Source organism: Humulus lupulus, chromosome 9 (genome assembly GCF_963169125.1).
Source record: "Humulus lupulus chromosome 9, drHumLupu1.1, whole genome shotgun sequence".
NCBI classification, from domain to species: Eukaryota; Viridiplantae; Streptophyta; class Magnoliopsida; order Rosales; family Cannabaceae; genus Humulus; species Humulus lupulus.
Genome location: NC_084801.1, coordinates 5,444,959 through 5,470,029, shown reverse-complemented (window position 1 = coordinate 5,470,029; position 25,071 = coordinate 5,444,959). Strand labels below are relative to the sequence as shown.

Here is a 25,071-nt window from a genome sequence, read left to right as displayed (position 1 = left end):
TATAAATATTGTAGTATTAGGGGCGACATTGTCGCCCCTGGTAATATGCTACGTGTACAATTTGGGGCGACAGAATATAGTATTAGGGGCGACTTGTCGCCCCTATTAATATTTAATTAATTAATTTTTTTTTTTTTATAAATAAAGTAGTATTAGGGGCGACATTGTCGCCCTGATAATATGCCACGTGTACTATTTGGGGCGACATAGTAAACTATTAGGGGCGACATGTCGCCCCTAATACTTAATTATTAGGGGCGACTAATTGAGTATTAGGGGCGACATATCGAAAAAATATTTCAAAATTTTTAAATTTTTGTGGCGAAATTTCAACTTTTAGGGGCGACTATGTCGCTCCTAATATTTGAATATCAGGGGCGACCCTATAGTCGCCCCTAATGTACCCTTCAGGGACATTTTTCTACGGGCGACCAATCAGGGGCGACTTTTTGGGTTATTAGGGGCGACTTGTCGCCCCTAAAAGTCATTTTTGTTGTAGTGGTATGTAAAACCTGTAATTAGTGTTTGACAATGTTGGTGCAGGACCCCACACATCTGTGTGTATAAGATCAAGTGGATTCAAGGCACGGCTAGTACTCAAGGAATGTGGCAAGGCATGAGCCTTTCCAAATTGACATGCTTCACAAAAAGATGTTTTCTCATTGATTAATGGTTTTACATTGACATGAGTTAAGACTAGTTGCAAGACTCGATTGGATGGGTGACCTAGTCTCCTATGCCACTTATCCTTGATTGACAAAGACTGAGGCTCAACAACACGTTGGCTCTCTTTTGTTCTTGACACTAAACCAGAAAACGGACCAGAAAAATGACAAACTGCAGTAGACAGCTGAGGGAGTTTGCAATGTTGAGACTCGGCTTTGTGACTTCCCAGCTGGTATAGACCTTCCTTAACCGTCCCTTGAAGAAGAACTCTCCTTGTTTCCAAGTCCTTCACAACACAACAGGTAGGAAAAAATTCAACTGAGACATGATTGTCTTGGGTTAATCTAGAAATACTGATCAGGTTTTTAGCAATAGTAGGAGTATGCAAAACATCATTAAGTACTAATTTATCATCATTTTCAGATCTCAAAATACCTCTACCCACATGTTGAATCGAGATCTTGTTTCCATTACCAACAATCAATTTTTCCTTACCCTGATATTCCTGCTTCTGAGTCATGTTTCCAGCATCAGATGTCACATGATTTGTAGCCCCGCTGTCCGCGTACCAAGCAGCATCATCAACCATTTCTGGTGTAGCTACGAAAGCAGAAGGTCCCTGTGCAGATTTGGAAAAATTGTTGCTATGATTGTTGCTCGGCCCATTACTTGGTGGTGAGGTACCCATATACTGCTCATCATACCGATTATAGCAGTGCGCCGCGGAATGGCCGTATCTACCACAGACTTGGCATGTGGGCTTTGCATTGTTTCCACTCCGACCCCCTCGTCCTCGACCACGACTGCCATTTCCACCTCTGTAATTTCCACGACTGCCAGGGGAATTTTGACCAGGACCACGACCTCCGTGAAACCCCGATGCGCGGGTGGCAGCAAGATTAGCCGAGGGAGACGGACGAGGTTCACCAGGAGCAGACTTGTTGGTGCCGGAGATAGCACTGAGCCGCTCAAATTTGCTGTCAAAACTAAGCAGGATATCCTGTAATTCCTGCCAGGAGGTGGAGCCACGAGCTTCAACCTGAAGAACAATGGGTAAGTATTCTATATCTAACCCAGAAAGAACATTAGAGACAAGCAATTTTTCAGGATACGGATCGCCAGCAAGGGTGAGCACATCGGCCCATTGGCATTTTTGTCTCAAATACTCAGCCATATTCATACTTCCTTTCCGAGTGGTCTGGATCTTGGTACGGTACTCATCCATTTTGGCCTTGGAGTGAGACCCAAACAGAGTTTCAAGGGCACGCCAGAGAGCTGCGGAGGACTCACACCCCATAACCTCCGTAGCAATACCTTCCGTCATCGAACTGTAGAGCCAGCCAAGGAGTAGCTGGTCTTGCACAATCCAGACCTCAAATGCCGGATTCACCATGGGCGTTTGGTTCCCGTCAACTCCATCTGCAGGGAGGAACTCATCTGGGCGAACTCGAGCTCCAGTCAAATACCCATCAAGACGATGGCCACGGACAATAGCTGAGACAACACTCTTCCACAGAGAGAAATTATTACGGTCAAGTTTAAGAGCAAAGGGCTGTGTTAAGGTACTCCCTACCTGGGGAGTGAAGGTAACTGGAGACTGAGTGAGCTGACTGGCACCAATCGGTGGAGTGCCACTGTCAGCAGAGGCTTGAGTACTGTGGTCTGCCATGGAGGACACGCGTCCGAAATGCTCTGATACCAAGTTTGAAAACCAGGAAAAACAACAGAGAAAGTGCAAAAATGAAAAGAGGCAGAATTTGTGTAAAGCTCAGCTCAAGAACAGTGAGGCTGGCGTGACCTTTTTATATATGCTTTACAGTATATTCTAGAACATCGTACAATTACAGCAAAAGGAATGATTTGTACAAAAAGAAAGAATCCTAACAACCCTCTGACATCACAAGAATTTGTTACAATTGGGACCACTGCATAACCGAAAATATGACAGTAGAGCATGACCAAAATATACAGAATACAATTAACCATACAGAATACAATTAACTACTAATCAGAGATTAAGTCATGTTCTAACAAATACCATTTCCTAAACCTTAAAGATATACAAAGTTCTCTATATTCGTCATATTAGCCATTGACATGTCTAATACCATCAACTAATAATACATATAATATTATTGAAGTGATGATTTAAATAATTAGTCTTTTAATAAATTGAATCAGTATATCTTATACTAATTTCACTACTACAAAATATTCTTTATATGCCACTTTTTTAAGACATACACGCACATATGCATACTTTTAAAAAATCTTAAAAACGTCCTCAAATAGAAGTTTTAAGGGCACGCGACGAGTGTCCCTAAAGTTTTTTTTAAGAATATATTGTGCGCGTCTTTAAAATTTGAGCTGTAAAGATGCACATAGAAATGCCCTTAAATTTGTTTAAAGACTTGCAACGAGCGTGCTCAAATTTTTTTTTTTTTAGTAGTGTGGAGGTAAAAAAAATAAATACGTGCAAATATTTAATAAGCATATATAGGTCTTTTTTATTGTCTAATTAATTTAAAAATAATAATTAACTCTCTAATTTAATAGAGTTTAACTAAAAAAGGAACTAAAATTATTTCAGCAAAAACAGGTTGCCTCTCAAAGAATTTATGAGAGCTCATATATTGCCATTAACTATATGGTTTAATTGGCATTTTTATTTGAATTTTTAATAATATGGCATTTCTTAATTCATTACTTCCACAAGAAATATTGTATATTTAGTTTAATTGAACAATGTGGAAATTAATCAAATTTAAATAACAAAGAACAGCAATTATTTGAGAAAAAAAAGAAGTTTGCCTGCCAAAACAATATGAAATTCATTTATAGTTAGCTATGACTATTTGATATTTTAATTTAAATTTGAAAAATTAATGTGTAAATTATTATGAGTTTTTATATGGATCAAAATTAATTGAATCACTTTTCTAATTTCTTATTGGGTCAGAAATGTTAAGAAATGAACTAATTCCTGATTAGAGATTAATTGGTTTATTGTATTAGCCCTTTGTCTTTACTGTCATTGTATACCGTTAGGCTGTGGTCCCAATTCTAACAAATTGGTACTGTCAAAAGTTTGTTAGAATATTCACCTTTTGCTCAATAGTGGTTGTACAAATCATTTCTGTTGTAACTTTAAAATATTCCAGAATGTACCATACAAGCATATAAATAGAATTTCATCAGCCTCATTTCATTGAGCTGAGTTTTACACATTCTGAGACTATCCTCTATTTTTTCTGTTTCTCTGTTTTTTCTGTCTTGGTATCAGAGCCAGGTTCTAGACGTGTGTCTCAAATGGCTGATAATATGTCTCAAGCCTCCTTTTGGTAACAATGGTGACCAGCAACAGCAATCTGGCCCAAGTCAAATAACTCAGACTCCGGTTGTACTCTCTCCACCCGTCGGAAGTACTCTCACTCAGCCCTTTGCCCTTAAGCTTGACAGAAATAACTATTCCTTGTGGAAGAATGTTGTAACAGCAATCGTACGTGGTCATTGCCTTGACGGCTATCTCACTGGTGCTCGGGTTCGTCCTGCTGAGTTCCTCCCTGCCGAAGATGATCAAACCCCTATGGTGAACCCTGCTTTCGACACCTGGATAATACAGGACCAGCTCCTGCTTGGCTGGCTCTATGGTGCGATGACAGAGAGCATTGCGACAGAGGTTATGGGCTGTGACTCATCTGCATCCTTATGGCATGCTCTTGGTACCTTATTTGGCTCTCATTCAAAAGCCAAAATGGATGAATATAGGACCAAAATACAAACCACTCGCAAAAGCAGTCTACCCATGGCCGAGTATCTTCGACAGAAGCGCCAGTGGGCCGATGTGCTATCTTTTGCTGGCGACCCATATCCTGAAAAATTGTTGGATTCTAATGTTCTCTCTGGATTAGATATCGAATACTTGCCTATTGTTCTTCAGGTTGAAGCTCGTGGTTCCACTTCTTGGCAGGAATTGCAAGATATTCTTCTCAGCTTCGATAGCAAGTTTGAAAGACTTAGTGCCTTATCAGGATCGCACAAAACGTTTCCCAGTGACTCCAGATCTCCTCTCTCTGCTAATCTCACTGCTCGTTCTTCTGGGTTTCAAGGAGGCAGAGGCTCGTATCAATATTCTTCTGGTGGTCGTAACAACTCCGGCACTTCTCGCGGTGGTCCTGGGAATCGCAGTCGAGGCCGTGGAGGTCGCAGCAATCACACCACAAAACCTACCTGTCAAGTTTGTGGGTGTTACGGCCACTCCGCTGCAATCTGTTACAACAGATATGATGAGCAGTTCATGGGTACACCACCTCTCACTCCTAACACCTCTTTCAACAAAGGTACCTCCGGTCCTTCTGCGTTTGTATCCACTCCAGACATGGTGGAAGATGCAGCTTGGTACGCAGACAGCGGAGCTACCAATCATGTGACTGCTGATGTTGGAAATTTGTCTTAGAAGGCTGAATACCAGGGTACGAAGCAACTTACTGTTGGTAATGGAAGTAAGATTTCAATTCGTCATGTGGGTAGTGGCTTTTTACAGTCTACTTCTAATGATAAATTAGTGCTTAAAGATGTTTTACATGCACCACATATTGCTAAAAACTTGCTCAGTATATCGAAACTAACTAGAGATAATAATGTCTCTGTGGAATTCTTTCCTACTTGTTTTGTTGTGAAGGACATGGACACAAAGAAAGCTCTTCTTCAAGGGACAATTAAAGATGGATTGTACCAGCTGGGAAATTGCAAGTCAGCTCGTCCTCAGCATCCCTCAAATACTGCCGTGTGTTATTTTTCTGGTTTAGTGTCCAAAACAAAAGAGAGCCAACATGTTGTTGAGCCTCAGGTTAATGCAATTAAGGACAAGTGGCATAGGCGTCTAGGCCACCCCTCCAATCGAGTCTTGCAGTTAGTTCTGTCTCATGTTGATGTAAAATCTTCAATTAATGAAAAACCATCTTTTTGCGAAGCTTGCCAGTTCGGAAAGGCTCATGCCTTACCTCATTCTTTAAGCATAAATCGTGCTTCACATCCTCTTGACCTCATCCATACTGATGTATGGGGTCCAGCACCTGTAATGTCAAATACAAATTATAGGTTTTATATTCATTTTGTTGATGATCACAGCCACTATACTTGGATATATCCTCTGAAAACCAAAGCTGATGCTTATGCATCCTTTCTTCAGTTCAAGGCCCTTGTAGAAACCCAATTTACCCGAAAAATCAAAGCCCTCAGAACTGATTGGGGGGGAGAATTTCAGGCTTTTCAACGTGCTGTTACAGAAAATGGTATTGATTTTCAGCATTTTGTCCTCATGATTCACCTCAAAATGGGAGAGCGGAGCGTAAACATAGACACATTGTTGAAATGGGTCTCACCTTACTTGCACAAGCCTACATGCCTCTAAAATATTGGTGGGATGCATTTCAAAACGCTGTGTATCTCATTAATAGGTTGCCTACCATTGTACTTAAAAATTTGTCTCCATATGAGGTGCTACATTCCAAGAAACCCGATTATACATTTCTTAGAGTGTTTGGGGCTGCTTGTTATCCTTGTCTTAGACCTTATCAGACCCATAAGTTTCAATTTCATTCAGTTAAATGCATAAATTTGGGATACAGTAACTCTCACAAAGGGTATAAATGTCTTAGTACAACGGGTCGATTATATATATCAAGGAATGTCATCTTTAATGAGAGTGACTTTCCCTTCAAATCAGGTTTTCTAAATTCTCATAAGGAAGAACAACATGTGTCTGTCAGTGTTCCATCTTGGTCTGTTCATTTTCCTGCTTCTCATGCAGCTCGCCCAGATGATACCACAAATTCTCCTGATATCCCAGCTGGTACAACACATTCAGAGCAGTCCCCTGGAGAAAGCTTCTCTGATTCACAACAGGTAACAAACATTGCTCCTGAATTATCTCAGCAGTCAATAAATGATTTGCCAACTGCTGTAACAGAGGAAAGTGCAGATTCAGATGGTTTTATTAGTGAGCATGAACCAGAAAATCAACCAGCTAGAAATGTCACCTTCGCTCCCACACATCCAATGACTACAAGATCAAAGTCGGGTATATTTAAACCAAAAGTGTATTTTGGACAAGCAGCTTGGCACGATGACAATGAGGAGCCACAGTCAGTTGAAGAGGCACTCCAGCATCATGGCTGGAATGAGGCTATGCAGAGGGAAATCATGGCTTTACAGAAAAATGAAACTTGGAGTCTTGTACCAAAACAGTCAGGTATGAACATAGTCGACAACAGATGGGTTTTCAGAGTAAAGAAAAATTCAGATGGCACAATAGAAAGGCTAAAGGCTCGGCTGGTAGCTAAAGGCTTCACGCAAAGACCCGTAATTGATTTTGGCGAAACTTTTAGCCCAGTAATCAAGCCCTCAACAGTTCGCATCATCCTAACAATAGCTGTGTCAAAAGGATGGGATATTAGACAACTCGACATCAACAATGCATTCCTCAATGGAAAACTTGAAGAGGCTGTTTTTATGAGTCAACCGCAGGGATTTGTGGATCAATCCAAACCATATTTTGTGTGTAAGCTCAACAAGTCGCTATATGGTTTAAGACAGGCCCCTCGGGCTTGGTATGATCAATTGAGATCCACTCTTACAAGCTGGGAATTTCGAAACTCTAAGGCTGACTCATCCTTGTTTTTCTTAAAAACATCTACTCTTGTGATTATGGTACTCATTTATGTAGATGATATAATTGTGACAGGAAATGATTCAAGGAAGCTGCAAGATTTGATTGCTCGACTAAATGCCATGTTCTCTCTAAAAGATTTAGGACCTCTTCATTATTTCCTTGGCATAGAAGTTCACAGGGATGAGACTGGACTTTATCTCAGCCAAGCAAAATATATCAAAGAACTACTCACCAAGACAACAATGCTTCATCTTAAACCATGCTCAACTCCCATGACAGTCGGCAAAGCTCTCTCAAAAACTGATGGTGAAGCATTAAAACAACCAACACTTTATCGCAGCATCATTGGAGGTTTGCAATACTTAGACTCATACTCGGCCAGACTTGTCTTTTGTAGTAAATAAACTAAGTCAATATCTGCAAGCTCCTACAACAGTGCATTGGTCAGCAGCTAAAAGAGTACTGAGGTATCTTAAAGGAACCATTAATCACGGGCTTCACATCAAGTTCTCAGATCAGTTGTCCATTACAGGTTACTCAGACGCGGATTGGGCATGTTGCCCAGATGATAGGAAAAGTATTGCTGGTTATTGCATTTATTTGGGAGACACTTTGGTATCTTGGTCTTCAAAGAAGCAGGCTGTGGTATCACGATCAAGTACGGAGTCCGAGTATCGAGCACTAGCACATGTGGCTGCAGAAATTTCGTGGATTCAAGCACTACTCAATGAGTTTCAATTTCCTCTACAAAGAACTCCCATTAGCTGGTGTGATAATATGGGAGCTAGTGCTTTGGCAGCAAACCCAGTTTACCACGCACGTACCAAGCACATTGAATTAGATGTGCACTTTGTTAGAGATAAGGTATTAAAGAAGCAGCTGGAAGTTCAGTATGTGCCATCTTATGATCAGATCACAGATTGCTTGACCAAGAGCTTAACACATCACAGATTTCACTTCCTTACAGACAAACTCGGAGTAGTTGAAACCCCTCTTCGTTTGAGGGGGAGTGTTAAGAAATGAACTAATTCCTGATTATAGATTAATTGGTTTATTGTATTAGCCCTTTGTCTTTACTGTCATTGTATACCATTAGGCTGTGGTCCCAATTCTAACAAATTGGTACTGTCAAAAGTTTGTTAGAATATTCACCTTTTGCTCAATAGTGACTGTACAAATCATTTTTGTTGTAACTGTAAAATATTCCAGAATGTACCATACAAGCATATAAATAGAATTTCATCAGCCTCATTTCATTGAGCTGAGTTTTACACATTCTGAGACTATCCTTTATTTTTTCTGTTTCTCTGTTTTTTCTGTCTAGAAAAATATGAATATATTTATTAATTTAATTATATTAAAAAAAACGTCATGAATGATGGCAATGGTGCGTATAATTAATTAGGAGACAGAATTAGTAGTACTTATAAATATACTTAATTATTATTATTGCAAGGAATCTTATATATAATTGCTATTAATGCACGTGTTTATGAGAGAGTCTTTTGTGATTATTGTATTATAATTTTATATTAGCATATATTAATCATATTAATTGTTGAAAAGCATGCACTTGGTCAAATCAAAACAATATTTGCATATATATATAATACTTATTTAATATTGAAATCATATGATTTACAATAATAATTAATTAAAAACGTGATTATTCGACTGGATCAGGTTCCACAACAAGAAACATGCTTAATTAATTAGGCTTAATTTTTTATTTTGTGTTTGCTTAAATAGAGACATATTTATGTATTTATACAAGCAACTACATTAATTTTATTTATAAAATTGTTTAATTATTTTTATTAAATTTGTATTATTGTCATATAAATTTTAAATAAATAAATAATATTATATATAAAATAATGACATAGATAAAGAAAAATTAAATATATATATATAATATGATAATTTTTTAAATATAAATTATAATTTTTTAATAAAAATTAAGATTATGTATTATATATTATTATTATAATAATATTTTATAATATTTAAATTTATATTAATATAAGTATTAAATATTTTATAATAATAATATTTAAATTCATATTAATATAATTAATAAAAAAAATAGGATCATATATTATTATAATAATATTAATTATTAATATAAATTTAAATATTATTATAATATTTGAATTTATATTAATATAATTAATAAATATATATTTTTAATTAATTTTAAAAGTACATCTCGTTAAAGTTAAAAAAATATATTACAATAAAAAAGTTATGTTATCAACATATTTTTTTTTTTATATATAATGAGATAAAAATATATATACCTTATTTAAGAGTTGCATTATATTTAAGTGTAATAAAAGTGAAGCATTATATATCGTTTCAGTTTTTAAGTGCGTTTAGTTTTAATTATTTTTGCTATATATGTTAAATCTCAATTTCTTACAACAACTAAATTATAAATCTATTATTTCAAAACAAAAAAGAAGAGAGTAATTTATAAATATATTGAATGCAGAAATATTATAATGTTTTATAGAAAAAAAAGTCGGTGTATTAATAATGAGGATATGAACATAAATGTTGTCGTTTTCATTACAGTATGTCGTTTGTAAAACTGTTATCGTTTCGTTAATTATTGTGAGAAACGACAACTCACACAAAACGACATAAAAAGGTTAACAACGAAGGGAAACACTGAAAACGACAACTCACACAAAACGACACCTAAAACGTACAAGAGAGTTCAATTGGAAGAGTCGTCGTCGTCGTCGTCAACCTCCTCAACCTTACTGGGCAGCCATGGAGAAGGTTGTGGTGGAGCCAGTAGAGTCTGAAGCAGAAATCGTTAACTTTGGCAAATCTATAATAGTGCCAAGTGTTCAGGAGCTTGCCAAACAGCCATTGCTCCAGCTTCCTCCACGGTACTCTCACTGCTTTCAAGAATCTCCGCTCGTCTCTGATCCATTGTCGTCTCCGTCAATACCCGTCGTTGATATCCATCGTTTGGCTACGACGGAATCCCCTGATTCTGATTCTGAAGTTCAGAGACTACACTCCGCTTGTCGAGAGTGGGGATTTTTCCAGGTAAGGAGTGATTATACCCAAAGTCCAGTTTTTTATTTTTAACATATATATATATATATATTTTAGCTTAGAACCCGAAGAACCCATTTGTTATGGTAATTCGCACTCTTAGAGTCAGTGCCCAACTCCCAGCCAATACTAATTTCTCATTGCATAAAAAAATATTACATCCTCTTTTTGGGTCTAAATACTTCCAACCAAAACAGAAAGGAATAACAGAATTGGGTTACATTATTTCTCTCTCTCAACACTCCAAGAGTCCCACGAAATCCTTCAGCCATCTTGGCTTCGCACGCACTCGGCTGGGACGCACCGTTTCTTTCTCTTTCCCGAGACTGGTTTCTCCTTCTTCTTCCTGGATGTTCTGAATGTTCTCCCGAGCCCCCAAGTCTTCGGCTTCATGAGCTGAATGGTCCATCCACTTCTTTGCACTGGCGTGGGCCTGTTGTGGGTCTAAAGTAATTGGGCTCATCTGTTGGGCTCTGCTATCACCATTTGCCCACTTGAAGTTTACTATATTTTGTGGAAATTAGATTGTGTGCCCAGTTTTTCAGTGTGTTATATATTTTTACCCATATATCAACTTTGTTTTATTTATACCCAGTTTTTTAATCAGATTTCCCATAATACCCTTTTATAAAAGTTAAGTTCTCTCCATTTTTTCCCACGTTTCCTCTCCTTCGTTCTGTTTTCAAAGTATTCATTCCGAGCCCCCCCGATCACCAACCCTTGCTTTCTCTCTGCCGAGCCCCCCCGATCCCCAACCCTTGCTTTCTCTCTGCCGAGCCCCCCGCCCCCCGATCACCATCTTCAACATTCCTCTGTTTCCAGCGTCGAAACTCACCCAGCATTCTAACGGCAACGCCAGAGCCCATTGCTTGAAGTTGTTGTCCAAGTACAGACCTGTTCTTTTTTTTTCAAGGACACAGTCGTTCTTCTGTCTTGATTTTGTTTCTTTTGAGGTTTGTTTGTTTCTTTCTCTCCATTGGTTTGATGAAAGTTTCATTAATTTTTGTATGAATAATTTATGTTCTTATATGGTGTTTTTATTGTTTGTTTTGATGAAAGTCATCATTGTCTGAGCCGCTCACCCTGTGCAATTGATTGTTGAAGCTTGATTTTCTTTAGGTATGCAAATGAGTTTTGTTTAATTCTTTGCACCCCATATGTTTGATGAAAGTTCTATTAAATTTTGTATGTATATTTCATGCTCTTATATAGTTTATCTTGTAGTTAGGTATGTAAAATAAGTTGTTTAATATGTGGCACTCCATTTGTTTGATGAAATTCCTCATTAAAACATCAAATGAAAAATTTCCATTCTTATCTGGTGTTTTCATTGCTTGTGTTTATTTTGATGAAAATACTCATTGATGTTCATTTTTTTTAATAAATTTTTTATTGGTTTTGTATTATGTATACACATTTATGTGTATGGAAATGTATAGGAGTAGTACTAATCATTTGTGTCTTTGATGAAAAAACAAAATATCAATAGATAAATTGATGTTTCTATCGTAAACTCCTAAGTAGTGTTTTTAAGAGTAGAATGAGATATGTGACTAATAAACTGAATAATATTGAGCTAAATAGAATTATTAGCTAAGTTTGAGCATTAGAAAGAGTGAGTTAGAGTGTTTTTAGCACCAATTACACATTTTCTTAAACGAACTGTACTAAAGGAATGTTATAATACAAATGAAGAATACATCCAAAGTCTTGAAAGCTTACCCCAAAACCATTGCATATGTTTGTTTGTTCTTCTTATCCTGAGATGTTAAAAACTATAGTCAGAAATACTACAAGAAAAAATTTGAGAAAATTTCATCACTATTTAGTATGCATCTTTGTAAAATTACCAAGGATATGCTTCCGGCCATCCTTCGCTTGTAGATGTGCTTTTCTCATAATAGGTAAAGTAATTCCAGCCACCTAGAAAAATATGGTCAAGTGTTACTTCTTGTTATTACATACACATGACCAGTGTGAGAATACATCAAAATTGCATAATTTAGGCTTTTATATTGAGAGAATTATTGGAATAGAACAATAGGATGAATATTGACTAACCTTAATGTCCATCTGAAAAGCAGTTACACCATCTTCATTTCCTGCGACCTGTAATCGTTGAATTATTGGCTACATTCCACTTGTAAAGTTTGGATCCTACTAACAGTCACAGGCTTTATAAACTTATATTTATTAGAACATTTTCCGATGAGTTTAAGTAAGTTTAAATATAGCATACAAGTTCAATAGAAATTTAAACAACACTTCAGCAAAAGACCTTAAAATCCATATCTCCAGAGGCATCTTCAGATCCAGTTATGTCTGATAGAATAATTGGACTACCATCGCCACCAAATTCTTTAGTGTCCAGAACCAAACCCATCGCTATGAAGAAGCAACAAAGATAGCTTTCTTCATATTTTGTGATCGTGAAGAGGAAGCAACAAAGCTAGCTTTCTCCTTTTTTTGAATTGGTTGAGAAGAAGAAGAAGCAGCAATAGCTTTCTTCTTCTTTCTATTTTGAGATGGTGAAGAAGATTTTCCTTTCATCTTTTAGTCTATCACTTGCATTGACTTGAATAGTAGTAGTAGTAGTAGAAGAACTAGTACTAAAAACTATCCTACAAGTAGGTATTTTTCAAGTTATATTAAAAAATTTGTTTCTGAAATTTTTTAAGGTCCATATTAACTGTTTAGATTCTGTAAATAGATTTATTTAGGTGAAGCCTAGTTGAGTAAAGTTGAATGTATAAACATTTTAAATGTTAGTTAGCATTTCAATAAAGAATAGTTTAAGGGGGAAAAAGAGCGAGCATTCTCTATAAAATCGTAAGGATGAATACCAATTTTTAAAAGAAAAAAATTTGCAAATCGAAATGAAAAGAAACAAATTGAATGTCAAGTAGAAAATCATACCAGATTTGAGTAAAGGATTTGAAAGGCATTATAGAAGGTCTGATCTGTCCATCAATATGGTCAGATACATGGTGGGATTAGATTTTGGACCATAAAAGTCCATTGCTTTTTGCTAGTTCTTTCCAGCAACAGATGCATACTACTTGCCCCATACGAGACTGTTGCCTTCACATTTACCAAAGTTTCTTTTCTTGTGACCTGTCTCTATAAACTTCAAACTACAATCCCTCTGGTAGTAGGCTAGCTAAATATAAGCATATGCAGTCTCTTGTTTGTCTAATTCTTCTAGTGATTCATACGCAGACAATGCCTCTCTAATGGCATCATTAGCTAGCCTTGTAAAATAAATATTGAACTTCTAAATTGGGCAATGAGTTTCAGAATACAGAAATTGAAATTCTGAAAAGCTCATTTTCTTGTAAAAGGGCAATCAAAGTTGAGTGGCTAAAAAGTTAAGCGATTAATATGAGATAGAGTTTTTAAACCTTTATGCTTTATAGGTTGTGTTTTAGATTTTTAGCCAAGATTTTTTCATTTTAAGTTTTGTAGTTTACATTTTGAAGAGTTGTAGTTTAGATTTTAAGCGTTGCAGTTTACATTTTAAAAGGACATGATTTGGAATTTAAGTGTTGTAGTTTAAATTTTAAGCATTATTTTAAATTTAAACCACTAAGCTTTAAATTTAAACAATGAGGCTTAAAATTTAAACCACTTGCCTTAAAATTTAAACCACAAGCCTTAAATGACTTAAAATAAGATCAACTAAACTTAAATGGCATCAAAATTTAATCCCCAAGGTTTAAGTTTTAATCCTTTAGGCTTACATCATAAAAATACTCATTTAATCTATATATTGTAATGTGTGTATCTAATACAAAATCTTTATAATTTTAAAACAAATGGCTTAAAATTTAAACCACAATTTATAAAATTGAACCATAAGGCTTAAATGGCATCAAATTTAAACTACAATAAATGACATCAAATTTATCATTTTATATTGTGTGAGCGATGTTAAGTTATTCTCTATAAAGAAAAGATAGCCGCGGCTCGCTAAAATTGCAATTAGTTTGTTGTCGCTGAGCGCCGCGGCGCCAAATTGCAATAAAAGTCTACCTTCGCTGGGAGCCGCGGCACTACATTTCCAATAAATTTCCTTGTCTGCGCGCCGCGGCTCAATAATAGAGTGCCGCGGCGCGACCCCGAGCCCTCTACTTTTTATATACTTTTCTAGATCTCATTTATTCATTATTTCAAAACAACATATTCCATTTTAGGGTTCAATCATCTTTTCCGGGTTTAGAACTTTTGTGTGCCATCTTGGAAGAAGATTTTCAAGTAAGTATATGTATTATAATTCTTATATTAAATCTTGTATGAAGAAAATTCTTTGTTTAGAAAAAATCTATGTTATGATGTTAGTTATTTTAGGGGTGTTTTGTTGTTAGTAGAGGAACTTTTATATTGGTTTAAGTTGTTGTTTGTTTCTTAGTTTTTGTTGATTACTGCATTTTATGTTTAAGTTTTTGGGCATTGCATTGTTGGAAATCAAGTATTGAAGGTTGTTTTATTAGTGTGCCCACCAAGTGTTTGTGAAATTGACTCAATGATGTTCTATGTCATAATTTCATTATTTTTGGCCTAGATAGAAAAGGTTTAAGATGCAACGTTGTGGCATAAGGAAACGAAAAGAGACAAACATGTATTGAATGAGAAGAAGACATTTGAGTTTTCTAGATTATTTAAACCAAAGAAAAAAAAAATTAAAAAAAATTGTTTGATTGAATCGTATAAAACAACATATATGATATGAGACTAGGAGTATTATTTGAGGTTAATATAGAATCTCTTTCACTGATAAATTAAAAATATTTTACATGAATGTATTCTTTAAACCAAAGAAAACATTGCTTCTTTGATTTCTAAGGTTCGAAGCATTGAAACTAATAAAAAAACAAAAAAAATGTTCATGTATTATAATGAATAATAATAAAATGTCTTTTAGTGTAGAAACTAAGAACCCATTTCCTGTATAAAGCTGCAATAGAGAAATTAAAAACATTAGTATTTCAAAGATCAATCATGATAAATAAGAATTCGTAATATATGGTCAAATTTTCAAGAATCATTCTAGCAATCTACTTTCTTTACTTCCAAATTACATTTTATGATATTTTCTAAGCAGAAGATAATAATTGTAAATTATATGAAACATAATTATGTTTAGGAGAATTATATGTTGTGAGCTCATTGATTGCTTGTAGAATTATATGTATTGGAGAATTATATGTTCTGAGCATATGATCTGTCTCCACCTTATAATTACACATTAAAGCCCATTGCTTGCTTTTTATGTCTTGGAGAATTATATGTTGTGAGCTTATTGCTTGCTTTTTTGATCACCCCTAATTTTTAAACCTTTATGCTTTATAGGTTGTGTTTTAGATTTTTAGCCAAGGTTTTTTCATTTTAAGTTTTGTAGTTTACATTTTGAAGAGTTGTAGTTTAGATTTTAAGCGTTGCAGTTTACATTTTTAAAGGACATGATTTGGACTTTAAGTGTTGTAGTTTAAATTTTAAGCATTATTTTAAATTTAAACCACTAAGCTTTAAATTTAAACAATGAGGCTTAAAATTTAAACCACTTGCCTTAAAATTTAAACCACAAGCCTTAAATGACTTAAAATAAGATCAACTAAACTTAAATGGCATCAAAATTTAATCCCCAAGGTTTAAGTTTTAATCCTTTAGGCTTACATCATAAAAATACTCATTTAATCTATATATTGTAATGTGTGTATCTAATACAAAATATTTATAATTTTAAAACAAATGGCTTAAAATTTAAACCACAATTTATAAATTTGAACCATAAGGCTTAAATGGCATCAAATTTAAACTACAATATATAAATTTTATGCATTTAGTCTTAAATTATAGATCAAGTATATTTAAACCTCTAGTTTTGAAATTTTAACCACTAAGCTTTAAATTTAAACCATGATAACTCTACAAAATAGAGTTATTTTACCACTTTTTATGTGCTAATTGTTGCTTAATTCTTGAGTTTTTAATTGATTTATTAAGTTTTTTTAAGTAATTTTGAATTTATTAGGTTTATTTTAATTTTATAGATTTTTGTATATTTTTATTGTTATATTATTGTAAAATGTTATGGCTTAATTATTTAAAATTAATATTGTTAAGTTAGGAGTAAAAATATGCAATTTTGAGCTTAAATGTTTAAGTAAATTAAATTTTAATTAATATTTTCATTGAACTTTTATTGTATATTTAATTATTGAAAATATTTAGTTTTAATTTAATTTATGTTTGTTTTATAGGGAATTTTTTTTTTTATGAAAAACAAGAAGAATGGTGAAAAAAATGGCATTTTTCAAAGGCCCAAAAGCCACTCCCTACCACCTGCCCAGGCCCAACACATCAAGCATAGACTCCACTCCACCAGCCTTCACAAGTTCATCAATCTGACTCCCACGCCTGGCACATCTCCAAGCAATAACTCCCAAGACCATCAACAAAGTAGTCCCAGGCCCATGGTTCTTTCCTCAGCATATATCACCATACCCTCTGAAGAAAGCATATATCCATCACGCCGAAACCACCTCCAGCCTTCAGCATCCTTCAGCCATTTCAGCAAGCAGTCCACGCCCAAGGCTGCCCATTTCAGCCATCCAGCCCCAACGTGGGCCAGCCTAGGCCCAAATGCCACATTGCCGCCTGGCCCAAACTGCCCCATATACCAAGAAAGCAAGCTGCCAATAACCACAAAAATAAGACCCAAAAATCACATTTTCATTCCCAATATTTTTCACTCAAATATCAATTTACTTTTCCCTATTTTTCTTACCTAAATAAACATTCCTAAATTATTTTTTTACCCTAGCTTTTCACCAATCTTTTACCCAACCAAACATTTCATTTTTCCAATACTCTTACACTTACTCTATTTATCCTACCACTTCCCAACACAATTAAATTAATCAATTTATTTATTTTAATTTGATTAATTTAATCTCCATATTTTGCCTATAAATAGAGTCTTGTAAGATCATTTGGAGAGCTCTTCTTCTTCATCTTTTTCTTCTACACATTTTTCTCTTCTTTTCACTAGTTTCTCTCTACCATTTTCATCTTTTGAAGAGCATGTCAAGTATGTTATTTTGTAATTTTTATCTAGTTATGAGCTTCTAATCTTTTTCAAAGGTTATTAAGATGATGATGAAGCAAAATGTAACTAGATAGTATTTTTTATTGTATGTTGATTTCCCATTTGTGTAACATTGTTTATGGATTTTTCTATCAATGATATGCATTTTTCATCTATTATTGAGTATTAAAACATATTACACTTAGTTCTTCATTATGCAAAAATATGATATTCTTTGATTAAATGTTTTTCATTAAATTGTTCACATCTAATTCTTAGAGCATAAGTATCATATTTTGCCTAAACATAATCTCTTTGATTTTTTGTAGTTTCATTAGGTTGTAACACAACTAATGCTTAGAAATTATATCTTATAAAAGTGAAGAAAAATCCTACCTTTTTGAAAGAGTAACTTGAGCTTGAATAGAAAATATATTTTGAAAAAATATATAGTGTGATTTATTTCAACTATATTAAAACTTGGGAATCAATATACTTATAAATACTATTGAACTTGCATTTTGTGGATTCTAAAATCTTAATAATCTTATTTTACATATCTCATTTGAAAATCATTTTTCTATTTAATCTTAAATCTTTTTATTACTTGTCTTTTATTTTTCTAAAACAAAATCTCATCAAATATTTGGAACTAGGTTAGAATATTATTGCTTTGTTTGAAATAGTCTCTTTTGATGTTAGTCAACTCCCATGGGTTCGACCTCGTACTTACATGAACATTATATTCCGAAACGATTCGTGCACTTGCGAGTTTAATTATTAAAACACCCTCTTTTGGGATCAACAAGTTTTTGGCGCCGTTGCCGGGGAGTTGCTAGAAAGAAACGATCTTTCTACAAGGTAAGTAACATTCTTCTACTAGTTATTTTTTTTTATTTGCACAATTATCTTTAAAATATATATATATCTATAAAAAAAAAATTTGAAAAAAAAAGAGTAAAAATAAAAAAAAAAAAAAGAAAAAAAGAAAGTTATATATATATTTATTTATATTGTTATATATTATATTATATATATTATTTATATTATATAAATATATTTATATTGTTATATATTATATTATATATATATATATCTTGGTAGTTGATGGCATTTAGTGCCTCCTACTTACTTATTAGTTGAGTACATTAGTGCCTCCTAAATACTTGATAGTTGAGTGCAATTTTTGCCTCCTACATACTTGAGCAATTTATCTCTTCTAGTGATGGCATTAGTGCCTCCTAACTTTTATTTTATTTTATTTATTTTTATTTATCTTAGTTGATGGCATTAGTGCCTCCTAATTTTATTTTTTGTTGATCATTTAGTTGATGGCATAAGTGCCTCCTAATTTTTATATAACTATTTACTATTGCTATTGCTATTGTCATTTTATTTTATTTCTTCTTAATTATCGCATTTAGTTAGTTGTAATTTTATTGTTTAAGAAAATACTTGAAGAAAAAAAAAAAAACTAAAAAAAACAAAGCTTGTTCTTTCAACATAAGCAATTTTTGCTTAAAGGAAATTTGGCAAAGTTCCCATCCACGCTTATTAATTAACCTCGGGGAGTTGTTATTAAGTTGTGAGTAAGTGGAATCAAATAGGCCTGGGAACAAGTTAAACAAAAAAAAAAATCATAAAAATCATAACAAAAAAATTATATATTTATATAAATATTGTAATCTCTTCTTGTTATAAGTATGCTCTGTGGTTGCGGTTCTAACTGATCTTCCACATCAGAAATTTGTTTTCTTGTGATTGTTTGTGTTACTTGGTGAAATCTGTGACATTGTATGCATCAGTGGCATCGTAATTCAAAAAATCGTTTGGTGAAAAAATTAGTGTCTGTACGTGAAATTGAAAGAGTTTTTGAAAGTTTAAGCATAATGGAACAAGAACCTAATGTTGTGCAAGAGAAAACTCTTCTTGAATACTTTTCACCCATTTCATCTAATGCCCCATCATGCATTGTTTTGCCCACTACTAATGCTACTCATTTTGAACTTAAACCATCAATCATTCAATTGTTACCATCATTTTATGGTTTAGAAAGAGAGGATCCATACATGCATGTAAAAGACTTTTTGGAAATTTGCTCAACCTTTCGTTTTCAAAATTTTTCAGATGAGTCGGTTAAACTTAGGTTGTTTCCTTTTTCCTTAAAAGATAGAGCCAAAGCTTGGTTAAACTCACTTCCAATTGGAACCATAACTACTTGGGATCAACTTTTTAATAAATTTCTTGCTAAATTTTTCCCCATGTCCAAAACTGATAGTTTAAGAAGAGAAATCTCCGAATTTTATCAAAAAGATAACGAAGAATTTTATGAATGCTGGGAAAGATTTAAAGATTTATTATTAAAATGTCCCCACCATGGTTTTGAAAAATGGAGACTTGTGAAATATTTTTATGATGGTTTAACCCCTTCAAACCGACAAATGATTCAATCCATGCATACTGGAAAATTTTTAAAATTTCAAGGTCAAGAGGCTTGGGACGCTCTTGAAGAATTGTCTGTTAATTCACAACAATGGAATTATTCTGAGCCTAGGTCTAGAGCCAACCCTTCACCGAAAAGAGAAGGAAAATATGAAATAAAAGAAGAAAGTGATTTAAGAACATCATTTGATAAATTAGCAAGAAAAGTAGAAGCCTTAGTAATAAGTCAATCTATGAATTCTCATGTGCAACCTAAAAAAGATGTTTGTTCTTTATGTGCTAGTCCATGTCATAATGCTCAATCATGTCCTTCTTTTATTGAAACATTTTCTGAAGAGGCTAACGCTTTACATTCATATGGAAAACCTTCTTCTGATAGCCCATTTTCCAACACATACAATCCAAATTGGAGAAACCATCCTAATTTTTCATGGAGACAAAACCAACCACAAATGAATCAAGGAAACCAATTCCACCTGCCAAATCCAAATCATGCTCAACCAAGTCAACCTTACCCTCCACAAAGAAAACCTTCCTTAGAAGACACCTTACAACAATTCATGCAATCCACCCAACAAATCTTACAAAATCAGTCTCAATCCATTGCCAAACTCGAGACACAATTGGGTCAACTTGCTAGTGCTGTAACCGAGAGAGAAAAAGGAAGATTTCTGTAACTCCCATTTTCTTTTTACAAATTATAACAATTATGAAAGATAAGAGAAGATATTTTTATTCATTTTTGAGTGCATTACAATGCTAACCGAATGTTAGAGCTATTAAGTAAAGTGGAAGAATAACTAATGAATATGCAACTATAACATTCATGGGCATTTCATTAGTATAATACCCATAGAATGATGCTAAATACAAGCAAACAATCACTAAAGTTATGAAAAATAAAGAGAAATTCATGTTTTGATGATGAATTTTATCTAGAAGGTTAAGAGATGAAGAAGTTGTGCAAATAAATGGTTGAAGGAACAAGTATTTATAGGGCAAAAACTAGCTGTTTATGACCGTTGGTGAATAGTGTTTATGACCGTTGGGGGTGTAGTTGTTTTCTATTATGAGATTTTAACAATTCTAAGTTGTTGAAGTAACCAACAGGTGGGAATAATTAATTTATGGGTGTTAGAGAAACTTTTTCAGAAAAGTTTGTGAGTAAAAAATGCTAGACTGAGTAATATAAGAAGATTGGGAAATTTTCATTTTTTTACTATTCACCGGGTACTATTCATAGTGGGTCCCACAGTGGGGTCCGCAAGGGTCCCACAGTAGGGTCCACATGGGTCCCACAGCGGGGTCCACCCCATGGGTTCCACATGTTGATGCAGTAGTGACACATTGATGACTTAAGCAAATTACTATGCTTGATATTTTGAATATGTTATTATTCCACTATACTTATTATTTTTAATATTTTATTAGAATAGTATCCCAAGTTTTTCCTATAAATAGCCCTTCCAAAAATCATCTTGAAATCACAAAAACCTCATTTTCCTTTCTCTTACTATACCCAAAAATCTTCTTAACATCCTTCTAAAGTTCTAAACCTCGGAGATCTAGGCGAAGTTCTGTCCATAACGCTAGCCTACGAAAACCTTTTAGGTAAGCTCTTCCCGAGCCTTTATTTTCAGTTATTTAGTTATTATATATGTATAGATTATTTTACTATGCCGTTATAATGCCAAAAGTTATATATAGATTAGTTTACTATGTCGTTATAATGCAAAAATTTATATATAGATTAATTTACTATGCCGTTATAATGCCAAAATTTATATATAGATTATTTTACTATGCCGTTATAATGCCAAAATTTATATATAGATTATTTTACTATGACGTTATAATGCCAAAAGTTATATATAGATTATTTTACTATATTGCCAAATTTATATATGGATTATGTTACCATGCCATTATAATGCCAAAATTTATATAGATTACTTTACTATGCCATTAAAATGCTAAAATTTATATATGGATTATTTTACCATGTCGTCATATTTGACAAATGCCAAAATTGAAATATAAACTATTTTTTTTTATGTATCTTTATAATACTAAACTTATATAGGCTATGGTCACACTTTGGACTATTTGGACTTTTATTATATGACCTTATTCCCTATTATTATGGACTGATACTATGACCTGGACATTTCCGTATGACCATGACCATGACCACGACTTTTAGACCGGGATCTTGCCATGGACAATTATAGTATGACCATATGCCTGGACATAAAATAAACAATAAAATAAGAAGAAGAGAAAAATAGAATAACAACAATTATAAACTAAAATGACATCATGTAGATTTTATGTAAGTTAATAGTTTGTGTTTTACCAGGAAGCTAACAATTTCGGTTGTTTTATCAAGACGCAAGGTAAGTAGAATCCTCATCTACAATACAAGTCTTTTATGTGTCTTATGTGCATTTATATGCTTTATATGTTATCCTGCCATGTTCTTATGCATAAGTTATTTTCAAGAATGTTATAATTATTATGCATAAGCATGCTTAATGTTCACAGACAAGTTACTGAAAGCGTTAAAGTAGAGGTGCTGCTTGGGAGACCTAAGTCCCAAATAAGTAAGGAGGGAGATGTACGTCCCTATATAATGAATGTTTATGAGGGAGAAATTCCCTATTATCATGTTATGTTCAGGTGGTGTGATTCCCTATGTAATGCCGGCAGCAGCATCCTCTAGGGCCCAAAAGAAAGGAAAGTGAAAGAAAGAAAATACATAGCATGTTGCATGTTTATTTTAATGCATATGAGGTAGTTATTCTACTTACTGAGCCTTAGCTCATCAGATAATGTTTTGTATTGTAGGTAAGAGACCCCAAATATAAATTGTTGATGAGTATACGTGGGGCCAACATGACTGTACATATGGGGCTGACCTGAAGGGAGTGGAGTTCTGCTATACTATTTTATAAATAAACAAGAAACTTGGTTTTATTATATTTCATTAAAAGTATTTTGTGAACTTTATCATTTACTTAAAGCTTTAAAAGTATTTCATGAACTTTGTAATTTACATAAAGCTTTTCAATTTATCAGTTGGATACATTTTCATTTCTACGTTAAGGTGTAGTAACGCCACGAAAATGATTTATAAAAGTATTAAGATTTGTATGTAAGATAAAGTTTTTATTTAGTTGTGAGTATTGTGTGGTTTAAGGTTATAAACATTATTTATGTATTGTTTAATAAAGTTTTTGTAAATTCAGAATTTCAGTATTGTCGTATCTAGGTTAAAATTTGTTTTTACACTATATATGTATGTTAAGAAAGGAGGTCGTTACAATTTCCTAGCCAACCCATCCCAAATCCTAAAGGCCAATATGAAATAGGAACCCCTAGTCATAAAGAAGAAGCTAAGTCTATTTCAACTCTTAGGTCCGGAAAACAAATTGTCAAACCCGATTACATACCTCAAGTTGAAAAAGACAATAGCCAACCTCAGAGTTCCAACACAAATGACCTTTCAAAAGATGATGCTCAAATCCTTCCTTCCATCCCAAAAGCTCATTTTCCACAAAGATTAATTCCACTCAAGAAAGGCAACCAATATAGTGACATCTTAGAAGTTTTCAAACAAGTAAGCATCAACATTCCTTTCTTAGATGCCATTAAACAAATTCCTGCCTATTCTAAATTCTTAAAAGACCTTTGCACTGTTAAAAGAAACACAAATGTTCCAAAAAAGGCGTTTTTAACTGAACAAGTTAGCTCCATAATTCAATATAAAAGCCTTGTGAAATATAAAGATCCCGGTTGTCCAACAATTTCATGCATCATTGGCGATCATTTTATTAACAAAGCTTTACTTGATTTAGGAGCTAGTGTGAATTTACTGCCTTATTCTGTGTATAAGCAACTTAGTCTAGGAGAATTAAAACCAACTTCTATAACACTTCAATTAGCCGATCGTTCAGTGAAAATCCCTAGAGGTATTATAGAAGATGTTTTAATTAAAGTGGATAAATTCTATTTCCCTGTGGACTTTATTGTTCTTGACACTCAACCTGTTGAAAATGCTCATGCTCAAATACCCATCATTCTAGGTAGACCATTTTTAGCTACATCTAATGCAATCATCAACTGTCGTAATGGTGTATTGAAATTATCTTTTGGAAACATGACTGTTGAATTAAATGTTTTTAATGTTGCTAAATCTGTTGAGTGTGAGGAAGTGCATGAAGTTAACATGATAGGGAGTATGTGTGAAGATGCTGGAAATGACTTACTTGATTTTTGTGAAAAATACTTTGGTATGAACTTGCATATTGATGATTTTCATGATGAAGTGAATTCTTTGTTAGAGTCTATACCCTTAAATGAAACCAAAGTTGAACCATTTTCACCCTTAGATCATGTTCAATCAATTTCTGAGTCTCCAAAGTTAGACCTTAAACCTTTGCCAGAAAATTTAAAATATGCTTTTCTAGGAGAGACTGAAACCTTGCCTGTTATCATAGCATCTGCTTTAGATAAAGAACAAGAAGATAAATTGTTAGATGTCCTTAGAAAACATAAGAAAGCCATAGGTTGGACTATTGGAGACATCAAGGGAATTAGCCCATCCATATGCATGCATAGAATCCATCTAGAAGAAAATGCTAAAACCTCTCGGGAATGTCAAAGAAGGTTAAATCCAAATATGAAAGAGGTCGTTAGGGAAGAAGTACTTAAATTGTTAGATGTAGGTATCATTTACCCTATTTCTGATAGTCAATGGGTTAGTCCAGTTCAAGTAGTGCCTAAAAAGTCTGGGATCACAGTTGTTGAAAATGAGAAAAATGAATTAATCCCTACTCGAGTACAAACGGGGTGGAGAGTGTGTATAGACTATAGAAAGCTAAATAATGTTACTAGAAAAGACCACTTTCCTTTACCCTTTATCGATCAAATGCTTGAACGTTTAGCTGGCCATGCATATTATTGTTTTCTTGATGGCTATTCGGGATATAACCAAATCCCCATTGCCCCTGAAGATCAAGAAAAGACTACCTTCACTTGCCCTTTTGGAACCTTTGCATATCGCCGCATGCCTTTTGGTCTTTGTAATGCTCCTGCAACTTTTCAAAGATGTATGATTGCAATATTTTCT

At 33.9% G+C, this 25,071-nt stretch overlaps 1 long non-coding RNA gene, 1 other non-coding gene and 1 pseudogene across 2 annotated transcripts; 1 reads left to right on the top strand and 2 right to left on the bottom strand.

Moving 5' to 3' along the window:
- Positions 1–10,085: 10,085 nt before the first annotated feature.
- Positions 10,086–25,071, top strand: part of LOC133802364 (protein SRG1-like) — a 40,418-nt pseudogene continuing 25,432 nt past the window's right edge.
- On the bottom strand, positions 12,279–12,801 carry LOC133801997 (uncharacterized). Its single transcript, XR_009877109.1, has 3 exons — positions 12,690–12,801; positions 12,473–12,520; positions 12,279–12,334 (listed from the first exon to the last, which is right to left on the bottom strand). It is a non-coding gene; the product is annotated as an uncharacterized LOC133801997 (long non-coding RNA).
- Positions 19,775–19,881, bottom strand: LOC133802835 (small nucleolar RNA R71). The gene has a single exon (XR_009877580.1). It is a non-coding gene; the product is annotated as a small nucleolar RNA R71 (small nucleolar RNA).